This window comes from Mauremys mutica, chromosome 12, assembly GCF_020497125.1.
Source record: "Mauremys mutica isolate MM-2020 ecotype Southern chromosome 12, ASM2049712v1, whole genome shotgun sequence".
Lineage (NCBI taxonomy): Eukaryota > Metazoa > Chordata > Testudines > Geoemydidae > Mauremys > Mauremys mutica.
Genome location: NC_059083.1, coordinates 64,817,214 through 64,833,072, shown reverse-complemented (window position 1 = coordinate 64,833,072; position 15,859 = coordinate 64,817,214). Strand labels below are relative to the sequence as shown.

General features: G+C 47.5%; 1 long non-coding RNA gene across 1 annotated transcript; it reads left to right on the top strand.

The window, feature by feature from the left end:
- The first annotated feature begins 4,029 nt into the window (after positions 1-4,029).
- LOC123345392 lies at positions 4,030-6,341 on the top strand. Its single transcript, XR_006572777.1, has 3 exons — positions 4,030-4,112; positions 4,898-5,109; positions 6,193-6,341. It is a non-coding gene; the product is annotated as an uncharacterized LOC123345392 (long non-coding RNA).
- The last annotated feature ends 9,518 nt before the right edge of the window (positions 6,342-15,859 follow it).

The following is a 15,859-nucleotide window of genomic DNA, read 5'->3' as shown; positions in this document are numbered from 1 at the left end:
TAATTCTTGTTGTTTATCATGTATTAAACCTTTTCTGCTACACAAGACTCTGTGCTTGCGAGAGGGGAAGTATTGCCTCCTCGAGGCGCCCAGGGGTGTGTGTAAGATTTTCCCAGGTCACTGGGTGGGGGCTCGAGCTGGTTTTGCATTATGTTGTGGGGAAGGGACCCCTATGTATTGAACCCGGCCCTTGCTGCTATTGTTTCGGCCCGGCAGAAGGGTTACATTTGTATTCCCGAGGCACAGAGGAGCCCGTCGTGGACCAGGAACCCATACACAGCACAAAACAAAAAGGTGGTCTCTGCCCCAGTGACCTTACAATCCAAGTAACCCTGAAATCACTTTCGGTTCCCTCCTATTTATACAAGTTACAGTGGCCAGGGAGCAGACAGACTATTGTGTGACTCCAGTGACTAATCAGAAACCAGAAATAATGAGTAGGCTACAAGGTGGTTGAAGGACTAGTTCATGCACAGCCCACCAGCTGAAATAAAAGGCAGGTCAAACTACTGCTAATAATGGACAGGTACATAAAAATCAAAGTTTGGTTTCATGTAACTGGCAAACAGAACAACAGGCAAAACTCATCCACTAAACTCTATTCTGTCCTTAAAATATGCATGGGCCAACACAAACTCCTCCTTGCACTCTTAGGGATTGAAGGTCAGGCCATATGTCCCCTAGATATGCACCAAGGTCTCAGATTTAACCCATATCCTCCACATCACAATAATGTGGCTATTCGTACTAGGTACCTCCACCAGTTAAACCTATATTTACAGAGCTAATGTCAGATCAAGCTTCAGTGAAATGTGTCTCAGCTGAATAACCCCCTCATAGACCCTCCCTCTGATCTCCTCTGACCTCCCAGCTCCGTCATGGAATCTGGTCCTGAATCAATGCCCACTAATGCCCAGTCCTGTAGTCTGAGACCAATGTAAGGGCATTAACTAATTGATGCTCACAGTGCCCTGGGGACGAGGGATTGCTCAGAGCCAGAGGTGAGGTGACCTACCCAAGGTCAGAACATGAGCCAGCTCCAGAGCTGGGAACAGAAAACAGAAGTTTGGATTCCTAGCCCCACCTTTGCTCTGATCGCCGGACAATCCTTTCTCCATTAATGATACTATTCGTTTCCCTCCCAGTTCAGTGTCGCCACCTCTGTCAAACTACAATAATCTCATTTCATAAAACTAGTTTCTCTTGCATAGCTAACTCTCTGGAGTACCTCGCTCCAGCCCTAGTCTTATGACCAATTTGCTAAGGTCTTGTCTACCTGGGAAAGTTATACTGCCATAAACTAAAGCTCTGGCTACACTTGCTGGGTGTTAAACCGAACCTTGCAGGGAAAGCGCTGCTGTGTGTTTACACTGTGATGTGGCCACATTAGCAACACCACAGAGAGCAGTGCATTGTGGTAGCTATCCCAGTGTGCAAGTGGCTGCAGCGTGCTTTTCAAATGGGGGGTGATGGAGCGTGACAGGGAGTGTGTTGTGAGTATGTGGGAGGAGAGACAGCATGTTTTGGGGGACAGAGTATGTGTCTGCATGCTGTCTTGTAAGTTCAGACCTCAGCAGGGAGAAACCCCCTACATCAGCACCCACCCCACCCCTCCGCCTCTCTCTGACACAAACGCCTGCCTCTGCGGCAGCAGCATTCCACACTAATGGTTTGCTTTGTCCCAGAGCAGATAAGCATGCCGGATGTCAGAAACAGCTTTGAAAGGGGATAGCCACATGCCTGCAGCCGAGTTCAAAACAATGACCAGAGTGGCCACTTGACTTCAAAAGCTTATGGGACATTTCCAGAGCCCAATCACAGCGCAGTAATGCAACACGTTGTCCACACTGACCACCCCGAAGTTTCAGCCAGGGCGCAGCACATTGACAACCCGCTGGGAACTCAATTGCACCCTTTGTTTATTCCTTGGTATGTATTTCCTGTGTGTGCTATTGTGAGAATGGGGAAGAACTTTATATTGGGCCGAGAGAGAAAGAGAGAGACGTTAAGGAAGAAGAAGGGGGAGAAATTAGGGAGGTACGCAGGTGGGAGGGAATGGGGTGGAGAGGCAGCTGGCAGGGTTACAGGGGGAGAGACAGGTTGAAAGTGAGGGTTTTGCTGCTATTCCCCTGTGATGTGGGTGAGAACGTCACTCTGAAAATTTTCTTCCCAAGAAAGCAGTTGCCAGGCGAAAGCATTGATCATTTGGTTCCTGATCTCTGGGGATCTGATGGGACGAAGTAACTGTGGATGGTGGGTGTATGAGTTAGGTCAAAAACAATCCAACACGCAGGCATCCAGCACAAGATGGGTGGCCACATGCGTCCAATGTATGCAACGTGTTTTAAAAGCAGGTCGCCCACAGCACCAGTGGCAAAGGAAGAGGAAAGCAAAGCACGTTGCTTTACAAGAGGGAGCAGAGAGCTGAGGGCACAGTAACCTTAATCCAGCTACGGGTCACGACACGAACGCTATGACTGTCAATCCAGGCCCCAGGTAGGCTGAATCCATCTTTGTCTCCTCCCACAGGCAACTTCTCCTCCCCGGCTGCACTTCCAGGCTGTCGTGCCTCTTAGATGGCACCCATAACTTGTGGAGCTGTGCTCAGACACCGAGAACCCCTCAGTGGCACAAAGGTCAATGCTCACTACTGGAGCACTGCGATTTAGCTGAAAAGTGAAAGGCGCTGGTTCCACCATAGACACCTAGCTCCCTAACACCCCCCACCTCCCATTCCATGTGCAAGGAGTCAGCAATCTTTACTCAGAAGAGATTTAAGGCTCAAAGAGTCGCGGCAGGGCAAGGTTAGCTATATTGGCAGAGCGGCTCAGGAATGGAATAGCAGAGGGGTTTGGAGGTCAGCCCTGAGGTCTAGTGTCAAACGTTCAGGACTGGAGTAACAGTTACAGGGTAGAGTCGAGAGCCATTTGCCAAGCTGCATGGGGAAAGCTTGCCCAATCCTTGGCTCTTGCCGATGTCAATCATCCTTCCTTGTACTACTGAGAACTAGTGGATTCCCGCCAGCCCCAGAGAGGTCTGCAAACAATCACTAAGATGACTTGAATCCCACGGCTCCAAATGGCACTACGCCATTGCCTGATGCACCAGGATGACCTGACTACCACAGAAAGGGTGGGGGGAGAAAGGATGCCAGAGAGAATGTCGGAGTACTTATCAGTGGGCTGTACTGGCATTTAGTTATCACTGTCTCTGAACAAACTCCTCAGTCCCATGTCCCCCTAAGTTCTCTTACCTCTCAGGCAAGTCCAAAGCTTCTTGGGAAGCAGGTCCCAGCCTGTGCTCGACACTCGCTAAGCTCAGCACTTTTCTCCCAAGCTGACTGTCTCTCCTCCTGTCCATTTCTGGAGCTGTTTTCCCCTTGGAACTCCTTCAGCCTCTAGTCTTCTCAGGTGTGTGCCTCTCCCTTCCTGTGCACTGAGCTGGGCCTGGTTTACAGATACCCCAGACCCTTCCCACTCCCAGCAGCCTCTGAGGGGATTGGTTAATTTTAGCCAGCTTCTTGGTTACCCCGCCCAGGATAGTTCACACTGCCACAATCTGTCCAGGGGAAACGCCGCCGGGTGACATGCAGAGTGAAGCTGGCTGCTGGAGTTGCATAAACTATATCTCAGATGTGCTATAATCATATTCTAACAATATTTCCATGAAGAACATGGGGTGTAGTGTAACCCGCCCTCCTCCTTATAAGAATCCATGGGCCTTGCAGCATGTCCAGGAGGCGCTGTGTCAGATGGAGAGGGGGAAGCGAGTATGATGGTCAGGAGCTCTTCACATAATGTGCCCTGTCTGCACCCTCCCTGCTATGCCCCTGGTCCCCTTCAGTCCCCCCAGCACTGCTCATGTGAGACGCCTCTGGGAAGTTCTGGGGATGCCTAGCTGAAAGTCAAACCCTGGCTCTGGTGGGGAAGGGGCCAATGATGTCATGTCTTTTGTCATTCCATTGGGGCCAATGTTGCATGGATCAGAGCTGGAAAGATGAGCCAGGGGTTGGAGTGGAGACTGTCAGCTTCATCACACCCTGTCCTCGGAGGAAGTCCTGAGCCGCTCCCCCTTTCCCGTTCCTGAGAGTGAGCACACTGAGACGGCCACAGGTGAAACAAGCGATGATGGGACTGAACTGAAACCCCAGATCCAGAACCAGGACTAAAATTCAGCTGGAGCTATCGGAACAGAGCTCCAGTAAATATTTTCCCTTGACCCCAGCTTGATGCTGTTGGAACTCAACCAGGGGTCTGCGGCCCTCTGGGGGCCATGAGCTGGTTTCTGGGGAGCCACAGGTCCCCGTGCTGAAGCCCAGAGCCCCAAGCCCTGGTGCGCCCCATGGAGCAGAAGCCCTGAACCCGGGCATCTCCTGTGGGGCTGAAGCCCTGAGCCCCAGTGTGCCCTGCAGGGTCAAGCCCTGAGCCCCAGAGCACCCCACACGACCTCAAGACACCCTGCCCCACAGCTGAAGCCCAGAGCCCCAAATGGGGGGGGTGTATGGGGGCTTTGAGGAAATACTCTGAGAATTAAGCCCTCTCCAAAACCTTCCCCGTAACCTTTGGAAAAATTCTGATCCACACCCAACATTCACAGCTGCTTCTATAACAGGCCAAACCAAGCTCTAGATCCAGATACCCCTGAACACAGGGTATATTTGGAACTAGATCCAAACCCCAACATTGAGAATCTGGCCCATCACTACTCAAAACCAGGGACTCTGTGAGATAGGCTGGGAAAAATCCCAGCCACAGTGTATACACCAGTTCTCCTGAAATGGTCACATCCCTTACCGACCCGCTGCTCCCAAAATTCTGACACGTGCCAAACTGCCACCCCACGGGGATGTGATAGCACTATGTGCCTGTGATTCCTGCTCTCTCTGTGCCATTCCCAGGTGCAAGATCTATTAGCCTTAGTCTGGAATAGGAAACGACCTTAATCTATCCTGGTATTGGCACGGCTTCTCCCTTTGATCCCAGTGGAAAATGGGATATCAGACCTCTTCTGAAGGAACGGGGGATTGACTGGTCATCTGCCATTACCAAGAGTACCCACTAGATGTCCCCACTGCTGCACAGAAGTGCAGTGGCAAGGCTACACACTCAGGTACAGCTGGGAAAATGGGCTGAAATACCAGCTGGGTACCACACACCTGCCAAGATGAATGGAGCTTCCCCTCCTTCCCCAATGGCAGGGCTTGAATACACCCAGGGACTCCTTTAGGCATGGCGCTCTCTTGATTAGCGGTGAGGGGGCTGGGGGAAGTGGTGGCATCTTTCAAATGATGCCCACTTAGGACACCAAAATGAGACGTTTCTCACAGTAAATTGGGCAGATCCAGGACACTCCCCACACACACACACACCGTATGAAGAATGAAATGAGTAACAATGTTGTCATTTAAATTATCATCACTGGACATCGGTGTTAACTTCTTGAGATGAATGGGGCAGTTCACACCTCTCTGAGCTATTGTTCCGGACTCTCCACAGACGCCTCTTTCTGTGAGGTCTGGTCTACACTACAGTGTTAGCTCAACACAGGGCAGCTCACGTCGACCTAGCCATGGAAGTCACTCCCGCTGAGGTAACTGCCCCGCTACGCCGACTTCATAACTCCACCTCCATGAGCGGTGTAGAGTCAAGGCTGATGTAGTGAGGTCGATGCAGTGTCAGTGTAGACACTGCGTCACTTACATCGACGGCTACTGGCTTTCAGGAGCTGTCCCACAACACCCCACGCTGACAGTACAATCGATACAAGCGCTCCTGGTGAGGACGCACACCGCTGACTCAAGACGCAAAGTGTAGACATGAACAAGTGATGGAATTACTCAAGCTAGGTTGACACAATTTTGTAGTGTAGCCATGTCCTCAGGTACACTCTGGTCACATCTTGGAGGTTTTCTTTGCAGGCCATACACCTGGGAGACTTTAAAAAACAACAACCCGTAAACTGAGTTTCTGGGAAATGAAATAGAAGCGTCAGCAAGGTGCTGGCCCAGTGCCTGGATATGTTCCAGCCATTTCTGAGTCCATGGCCCGCCGCCGGTCCCTGAGATCTCCCTGACACAGTTTAGGAAGGCTGCAAGCTGGTCCGGGGTCTCAAAAAGATTAAGAAACACTGATCTAGGCCATCCCTCTGTACGGAAGCAGAATTAAGCATAGCTTGTTTTCTCCATTATTGCAGGTGCAGTACTGGACACGTGGATGCAGTGTTAGAGAGTCTGCATCTTGAAGTCAATGAGCTTCTAATACCAGCCAGTCTCCAGCCACCGTTAATCATAATCAGCTCAATCCCATTCCGAGAGTGTAGCAGCCCTGCTCTGCCACTGAAGAGAAGCTGAGCTGTCAGTCACATGCACATGCTACAACTGAGCCCACTTAGTTTCACATCAGATAAAGAAATCAATGAGGCATTTATGTTTTCAAAATTCCCAGCCCTCTCTCATTTCCACGCATGTTCCCAGTTAAGCATAATCCTGATAATTCGCTTAATTGCATCAAAATACCACGCCAGCTGTGGCCTTTAAGTATCTTCAGTTCTCAGTTATTCAGGCCAGCCCTCCCTGGGAAGTGGTAATTAGGTACAGGAAGCACCTTAAAATATAATGGAGATGTTTCCTGCCAGCCAGTTAAAGGCTCTTATTATTTATTACTTGCATTGTGGTAGTGCCTTGGACCTGGATTTCATTGTGCTAGGTGCTGTACAGACCCTGAACATAGCAAAGGTCCCTGCCCCAAAGAGTTTACAATCCAAGTCAGCTCAGGTGACTTGCCAAGGAAAATCATGGACTTGTGCCCTTTGAGACTTCTTCCAAGTGTAGACCGAGAGATGCCCGGCATGGTATAACTTTCTATTTGTTTTTCATCTTTATAATATCAGGAAGAACAAAGCCTTATCTTCCCTGTTCATGCTGGAGGTCTCCTGGGAGGACTAGATAATTGGAGAGGTAGCTTTCCCACCCTTTAATTGAAGGGTCTTTTCCTACCATCTCTTTTCAGGCATTTCAGTTAAACGAGTGTTAACAAAAGCAAAGAATTTTAAATATTCTGAGGAGAAATCTCCTCCATTCTCAACTGCTCCTTGACTCCTACAATGTCCAAATCCTACAAGCTCCCTAGTCACCCAGGAAAAACAGATTAGGGGGAAAACCTCATTTCTAATGTATAAAAAAAAGCAGAAATCCTTCTGCATCCACCAGAAAGAAGTAAAAGAAAAAAATAATTATTTTCCCTTCACGGGTGATGTTTTAATGTTAATCAGGTCTGAAAGCCACAGACCATGCATCCTTCAGCACCATTCAAACCCTACACTGTTTGAGAAAGGCTTGGAGCTACTGACATGGCTCTAGAAAAATTTGCAATAGGATCAAGGGTGCTTAAAAGACTCACCCACTCAGAGAGCTCACCCTTCACTGCAATGGGTGGATCGCTTTAAGCGATGGGAATTACAGAGCTGTGTTGAGACAGGAACGTGCTCCAAAAAGTGATTGTGCCTGTGGCAAAAGCCTCTGCCCCTTTGCTTTTCTAATTGGATGACAGTCGGACTCAGACTCAAGCTCCCCCTGTAACAAACTCACACTGGGAGGTTCCTGGAAATTCTGAAACTAAGAAAAATGAGCCATCAAAGCCCAATGTTCCTTTTAACTTTGAGCTTTCCCTTGACAAATGAAGGGGAGTTTGAAAAATTCTTCCCAACAAGCAGCTCATGCTGCTGCCAAAGGCCCTGAATATTCTAGCACTTTGCTTTCTTTTTCAATTTCTGGTTAGTCCTAGCAGCACACGTCCTGTCTGAAGTCTGCTCTCGTCCTTGTGCAGCGAGTCTGTGAGATTCCAGGAAAGCATGAATAATACAGCGAGCACAGTGCTGTCCCTCCGGCCTGGCGAACAAAGCGGGAAAGAACTGAACTGTGGAGTTAGACTCACAGAAAACAAGGGCAGTTATTAATTATTATTAAACATTTATATTGTGGGAGTGCTGAGAGCTCACAACCACGCTGGACCCCACTGTGCCAGGCACTGTACAGTGCAGAATAACTGAAATAAATCTACCGCAGGGATGGGCCTCTGGTGGCCCAGAGGCCACCTCTGACCCGACAGATCATTTTATGTGTCTGGCCACAGCCCAGGCTGGGACAGGTGACCTGGCAGCACCAGTGCCAGGAAGGGGGTGAGGAGGGCATTACTGAGGGAGGGCCCTGCCTTTGTGCAGATGCATAAGTTACATGATACAAGGAAGAGGGAGAAAAATTGTTCTCTTTAACCTCCGAGGATAGGACAAGACGCAATGGGCTTAAATTGCAGCAAGGGAGATTTAGGTTGGACATTAGAAGAAACTCCCTGTCAGGGTGTTAAGCACTGGAATAAATTGCCGAGGGAGGTTGTGGAATCTCCATCACTGGAGATTTTTAAGAGCAGGCTGGACAAACACCTATCAGAGATGGTCTAGGTAATATTCAGTCCTGCCTTGAGTGCAGGGAACTGGACTAGATGACCTCTCGAGGTCCCTTCTAGTTCTATGATTCTATGATCATGCTTTCTCATCTACCACCAAGAGTGTACATCTCCATACAAGAACAGAAAATGACATGTTTAAGAGCAAAAAGCAAAGTCTGAAAAGAAAACCTCTTCTTGCCTAACCTTTGGCTTAATCTTGGGGGCCATCTGTGGCGGACCATACTTTTGAAAGAATTTATTCTATTATGGTTGTCACCACTATCACAGAATCCATGAGTTTTGCCATTTATTTCAGTTTGACCCTGAAAACAGCGAGAATGCCTTGTAATGCACCATTCCATCTCTGTAAAACTGTTTAATTTTTTGTATTTGTAAGAACTAGAAGTATATGTAAAAAAAAGATAAAATGAAATAAACTCGCTAACATTTGTTTGCATACACTGCTGCTCACTCTGTTTACAGTCAGTCACCTAGCAACAGTAACTAAGGATGTTACATCATGCGGCCTTCATTGAATTTCACGCATAAGACTCACGCATCTTGTAGAAGAAGGGGTTACAGCGACTGATTTGAAATACGACTAGGAGCACAACAGCAAACAAAAAAATGAGCGAAGTGGCAAAATTAAGCGCTAAGCAGCGAGCAGAGCAGTGCCCTAAAACATTCCATGAAAGTGGAGGAAAATTGTTTTGTACGTCATGCAAAGTCCCTGTTGATTTTACGAGAAAGGCTGGCTGTGATAAGCATCTTGAAAGTGCCACTCCTTAGTGCAAACAAGTGGCATTAAACATGGGTGAAGACAGAAATGTTAAAAAGCAGGGAACGGTTACAGAGCTGTTTAATACCAAGGCCAAAGAGCAGTTGTACCGGAGAAATGTTCAAATTAACAGAAGGCTTCTGTGCTGCAAATATGCCGCTGCCTGCCTTCGGCAATCCAAAACCGAGAGGGTTTTTAGAGAGCAAGGTAGGTGTTCTACCATGCGCAGCTCAACTTAGAAAGTTTTACCTACTCAAAGCCTTTGATTGTCAGGTTGAAGAATGAAAGGAAGAGTCGCCATCCTGTGAAGGAATTAGCATTGTGGCAGATGAAACTACTGATGCTGAAGACAGGGATGTGATTAACATTCTTGCCGTCCCCGTCCTACCAAGCTTTGACAATTGCAGGCACGTCAGATGCAGGTGAACACAAGCTGGGTGTTCTTTTGTTACATTGGGATGTTTTGGAAGCGGCAATGGGATGTTTTTAAAACAGCAATGCGGGAAACGGTTGAAACATTAGCAATCCCATTCGAACGCATCACTGTGTTTGTGACCGATAATGCCATGTTCATGGGGAAAGCTTGGGATCGAGGTTTGGAACCTTTGTTTTAAAATGCTGAACCTCTTACACGCATGGCGCATTTGCTTAACCTTGTGGGCGATCTGTGGTGGATGATACTTTTAAAAGAAAGTGAATTAGCTGTGGCTGTAAAACGTGCTTTCACTGTCTGCCCTGCCTGAAACGCCTAGTTCCACATGTTTCTAACAGAAAGGGGGAAAAGTCCTTCCATCCCACCAACTCCCATAATAACCAGATGAACAGCTGGTTCAATGCAGCTCTTTATCCCATTGAACACACTGAGGATTACGTTTCATTTTTTACAGAGACTGGTCATAGCAGTAGTTCAAGTGTTCAAGAGACTGTTGATCTTTGCCAGTCCTCAGCAGTTACTGAAGAACGTCAAGTCTGAAAAGGGTTTGCACCCCGAATCATGAACCTGCTTACAGGTTATGAAGACCCCACAGTTTATGCTTATCAAGTCAAAAATGACATGCATGATCTTGCCTTGTGAGCAGAGAGCTGCTCTGAAATCTGCCAAAACCCAATAGCAAAAACAGCCCTCTTGGAAAGCACCAAAAACAAAAAAAAGCATACATGGACACTGATTCAACCTCCCGCTTTCGCCAGCCTGCTGCTGCTTTCTTCAGTGCATACCGTGTATTTGAGCCAAATCAAGCAAAACACCTTGACATTTGTAAGATAACGGGATTTGAAAACATACCACTGTTTGAGGACAACATTCCAGCCCAGAGAGACTATCAGGCATACTGTGGAGCAGCTCAAGAATTGAGGAACAAGGAGGTTTTCCATTTCTGGCGAAACATAATAGCCAGATTCCCAGCTGTGTCAGTAGTTGCCCTGCGATGCTTAGCAGTACCAGTCAACCGTGTGGGTGCCGAAGACTCCTTATAAAAATGTGCTTGGGGCCAACAGATGCTGCAGGAAAAATAACAATCTGTCTATGTCTCTAACTTGCTATACCAAAATTGCAACAGTTTGCAAAAGGGACTTTACTAAAAATAATCAGTTATTTTTATTATGTAGTTTATTATTTTTGTTTGAAAAATGATGGCACAATATATATATATATAATTTCTAAATAGTTTACTTGGACAAGGAAATGAAAACTTTTACATTAACAGTGTCTGTTTCTTGTAAATGTTACACGCTAACACTTTATTGTTAATTTGTTACACTTTTTTGGTTGCTGTGACCATAAGCTGATTTGGTACATTTTTACCATGACTATTTCATGAATTTTGCTAATTTTACCATAACAAAATCATATCCATACTGGTGACACGGTGCTTGTTGCACGCCATGCAAAGGAATTCCAGCAATTTTGAAATAGCTTTGCACTAGTTTGTGATAAATTTGTACTAACCATTAGCCTAAAGAAGACAATGATTATTGCACAAGGCGGGCTGACTGCACCAGACTAGATGTTGTGCACAAGTTCTACTATCTAGGATCACTTGCATCAGATAACCTATCTCTGGGTGACGTGCTTCACTCTCACATTGGAGAGGCAGCCGTCTCATCTGGCCAACTGACCAAGCACATGTGGAATAACAGGAACTTTCATTGAACACCAAGATTCAGGTCTACCGGGAATGCATTTTGAACAAACTGCTGTATGGTGGCAAGACCTGGACCACCTATAGCAGGCACAAGAGAAGACCACACACATTCCACCCCCGCTGTCTTTGGTTTCCCACTTTGTATTTAGAATACAGCGAAGTTCCTGATACCAAAGTACTCAAGAAAGCAAAATTATAACATTTAATCACTCTTCTCAAACACAGCTCTCTCTGTTGGCTTGGTCATCAGCACCAGACGGATGATGGATGCATTCGAAAGGATCTCCTGTATGGAGAACTTGTGGATGCCTCAAGGCCACTGGGCCAACCTAGGCTCAGGTTCAAGGATGTATGCAAGAGAGACCTGAAAACTTTCAACACCAACACTGCAAGTTTGGAAGCTGTGGAAAAAAACAGGCTACACAGAAGGACTGTGCAGCACCAGGAAGTCAAAGAGGCTGAAGAGAGATGGAAAAGCAAAGAGAGGGAAAAGGAAATTGCAGCACTAGTAGGGCGCCAGTTTCATCTTGTGGCCCTGCATTTCACACTTGCAGTATCTGGGACAAGGACGGTCACTCGAGAAATGGACTCATTAGCCACTAGCAATGCTGCAGCAAGACACGCAGTAACTGAACTGCTTTGGCATCGCCTTTCAAGAGAGACGGTTGCCACTCAGTACCTTAAAGTTACCCATCCTGGTCTCAGGGTCTCGGGGGGTTAATTTCCAGCTCAAGCAGACAGCCCCACACTAGCTCGGATCAAGCTAGCGCTCTGAAAATGGAAGCATAGCTTCTGCGGCCCATGCAGCCAGCCGGACCAGCCGTCCCAAATAAATGTCCTGGGTTTCAGATGCAAGCCGGCAAAGCCCAGGCTCCCATTCCTCAGGAAGTATGAAACTTATATGATCCACGCACCAAGGTATCATGTTTCTTACAGAACTCCTGCATCCGTGGGGCTATCATGGGGACTGAACTGGGGCTCTCGAGCTCCGAGAGGCCATTTGAGCTAAACAAGTGTCCCTGGAGGTCAGTTCTAAGCAGGAGGGAGTGATTTCATTTCACTGAACTGTCTGCTTTTTTGGCAGCGGGGTTCCGCCCCGGGGTTGACTCCCCGCTGCACTTTGCATGGTTTAAATGCAGGGCAGGGCAATGGAGTGCCGGCTCACACATTCTCTGCCTTTCATTACACAGTAACTAGACCAAAATAAAAGCGGCCCCATCCCTGGGCCTAGCACGAGCGGTTTCCTGACGCTTTAGCTGGAGCAGAAGGGAATCCCCCGCGATGTCACAAACAGTTGTTTTAACCCACGACTCCGCTAGACCATAATTGCATCTCTGCAATCTGGAGCCTGATAGCAGAGAGCCCCTCCCCGTGGCCACCACACAGAATCATTTAGAGGGTCAGAAGGGCCATTACTAATCCGTGCCAGTGTCTGACTCCTTCTCACAGAGCACAGGGGGAGTGCTCACGGGAACAAAAATAATTCTCTGATTCAGCCCATAAAAACCAATTACTCTTACCTTGAGTCAGGAAGCCGATAAAGCTGGGTGTTAATAGACTGGCATTAAAAGAAACTAAAGGAAAACTGTTACAATCCTGACAACTGTAACTGCTGCTCTGAGCACAAGGAAGGCAGAGCTAGGGACAAACAGCACTTAATTGTCAAGTCAGCCATTCAAGCCAGCCCTGGTCAGTGGTTACCATGTTCAGCCCCTACTTGTTTGGGTTGCTATGGGCTGGCGAGGGTGGACATTAGCCAGTTATTGAGGGCAGCAGAACCCTTAGCATGGGCCTGTCTCACCAGCCCTAAATTCATTTTGCAGTAACGCTGCTTTGAACTGACACAGCCCATCTTCAGCTGTAGATCTCAAAGTGGTCGCTTTACCCCCATTTTACAGCTGTGTAAACTGAGGCACGGGGCCATGAATGGATTCTGAGACGTGCACCACCCAAGCAGCAGAGCCAGGGAGGGAACCCAGGTCTCTTGCCTGTCAAGCTTTGATCACACTGCCTCTAAAAAGCGAAGAAAAACCTGATGTTCCTTCAGATCTTGCCAGTTGCCTCCAGCCCCGTGGCTGCTTCACCACAGGCATGTAACTGCCTTCAAAATGGAGAGTAAGCAAACCCTCCGGTGAACTGCTGCTTATGTCACCGTTCCCTTCCTATTACATTTCCCTCGGAGCCCAAGAGTTCATCTTTCAATGGATTTTTACTATAACCACGCGTGACGCAAATGGATTAAACTACAAACAGTGAGACAGCTAACCCATCCTTAAGGGCTGGCATCAGACCCTTTCCCCTCTCTTGCAGAGTATCAAGTATCATGCAAAAAACTGAAGACTCTCCTTTCATCAGGAGTGTGTACCAGGTGCCACAGCGAATCCCCCCGCCAGCAGGGATGGCAGGGGTGGAGGAAGACTTGGAGTCCTCAACTTGGAATCAGATTTCAGTCATTTGCACATTTTAAAAATTACTCAGCTGGGATATTTTTGCCCTGATAATCACAGCGAGGCAATCAGGAACCTGTGCAGCATGTTGATAGCTTCAGCTCGGCATCAAGCACATTGGAGATGCTAAATTAAAAAGAGCTCTTGTTGTATGTGGTGTAGGCAGCCCTGCTCCTTTTTTCCTGTGGGCTGTAATACCTTGGTATAATTTCAGTTGGGTTTACAGTGCAGGTGCTGGGTGGTGTTTGTGGCCTGTGATGGACAGGAGGTCAGACTGGATCATCAGGTGGTCCATTCTGGCCTTGGATTCTCTGACTTTACTCTAAATCTCGGAAGTCTGGGGTCCTGTGTGTCAGGGATCAGGGCTGGGAGGGGATCCAATATAGTGGATCCAACAGAGTGAGAGAGGCTTTCCCCCTCATGGAGATGTTACATTCATTCTTTGTTGCTTGCCTTGATCTCCGCTGAAAGGAATCCAGAGTGAAAGTAGATGTTTTGCTCTTTGTGTGTAGAAAATTGAAAGAGATCCTTTCTGCACTTTCCCTTAACCTTAAATGCCAACTCCACTCTACCTGCAGCTTTTACACAATGCATAATTAGCCAGTGGAACTCATTGCCACAAGATATCATTGAAGCCAAGAGCTTAGCAGGATTAAAAGAGATGGAATATTTATAAAGATGATGAGTATATCTAGGGTTTATAATAATAAGGACTTAAAAACCATGAGGGAAGGGGTAGAAATCTTCATGCTTCACTAACTAATGGTGGGTCAGGAAGAAACTTTCCGTATGAGTAGGTTATTCATAGAATCATAGAATCTCAGGGTTGGAAGGGACCGCAGGAGGTCATCTAGTCCAACCCCCTGCTCAAAGCAGGACCAACCCCAACTAAATCATCCCATCCAGGGCTTTGTCAAGCCTGACCTTAAAGACCTCTAAGGAAGGAGATTCCACCACCTCCCTAGGTAACGCATTCCAGTTCCTCACCACCCTACTAGTGAAAAAGTTTTTCCTAATGTCCAACCTAAACCTCCCCCTCTGCAACTTGAGACCATTACTCCTTGTTCTGTCATCTTCTACCACTGAGAACAGTCTAGATCCATCCTCCTTGGAACCCCCTTTCAGGTAGTTGAAAGCAGCTATCAAATCCCCCCTCATTCTTCTCTTCTGCAGGCTAAACAATCCCAGTTCCCTCAGCTTCTCCTCATAAGTCATGTGCTCCAGCCCCCTAATCATTTTTGTTGCCCTCCGCTGGACTCTCTCCAATTTATCCACATCCTTCTTGTAGTGTGGGGCCCAAAACTGGACACAGTGCTCCAAATGAGGCCTCACCAGTGCTGAGTAGAGGGGAATGATCACATCCCTCGATCTGCTGGAAATGCCCCTACTTATACAACTCAAAATGCCATTAGCCTTCTTGGCAACAAGGGCACACTGCTGACTCATATTCAGCTTTTCGTCCACCGTAACCCCTAGGTCCTTTTCCACAGAACTGCTGCCCAGCCATTCGGTCCCTAGTCAGTAGCAGTGCATGGGATTCTGCCGTCCCAAGTGCAGGACTCTGCACTTGTCCTTGTTGAACCTCATCATATTTCTTTTGGCCCAATCCTCTAATTTGTCTAGGTCCCTCTGTATTCTATCCCTACCCTCCAGCATATCAACCACTCCTCCCAGTTTAGTGTCATCTGCAAACTTGCTGAGGGTGCAGTCCACACCATCCTCCAGATCATTAATGAAGATATTGAACAAAACTGGCCCCAGCACCGACCCTTGGGGCACTCCACTTGATACCAGCTGCCAACTAGACATGGAACCATTTATCACTATTTATCACAGTTATTCCATAACTGCCTCTGTAGAGATTCGTACACCCTTCTCTGAATCAGCTGGTGCTTGCCACTATTGGAGATGCTATATTAGACTAGATGGATCCTGATCTGATTCAGCCTGTGTTCCTACAGGTTACAGCAAGATCAGACATTGTCATCTGATTTCACACCATCTCAGGGACACTGCCAGAGAGATTTACCCATTTTGTTCTTTTTTCCC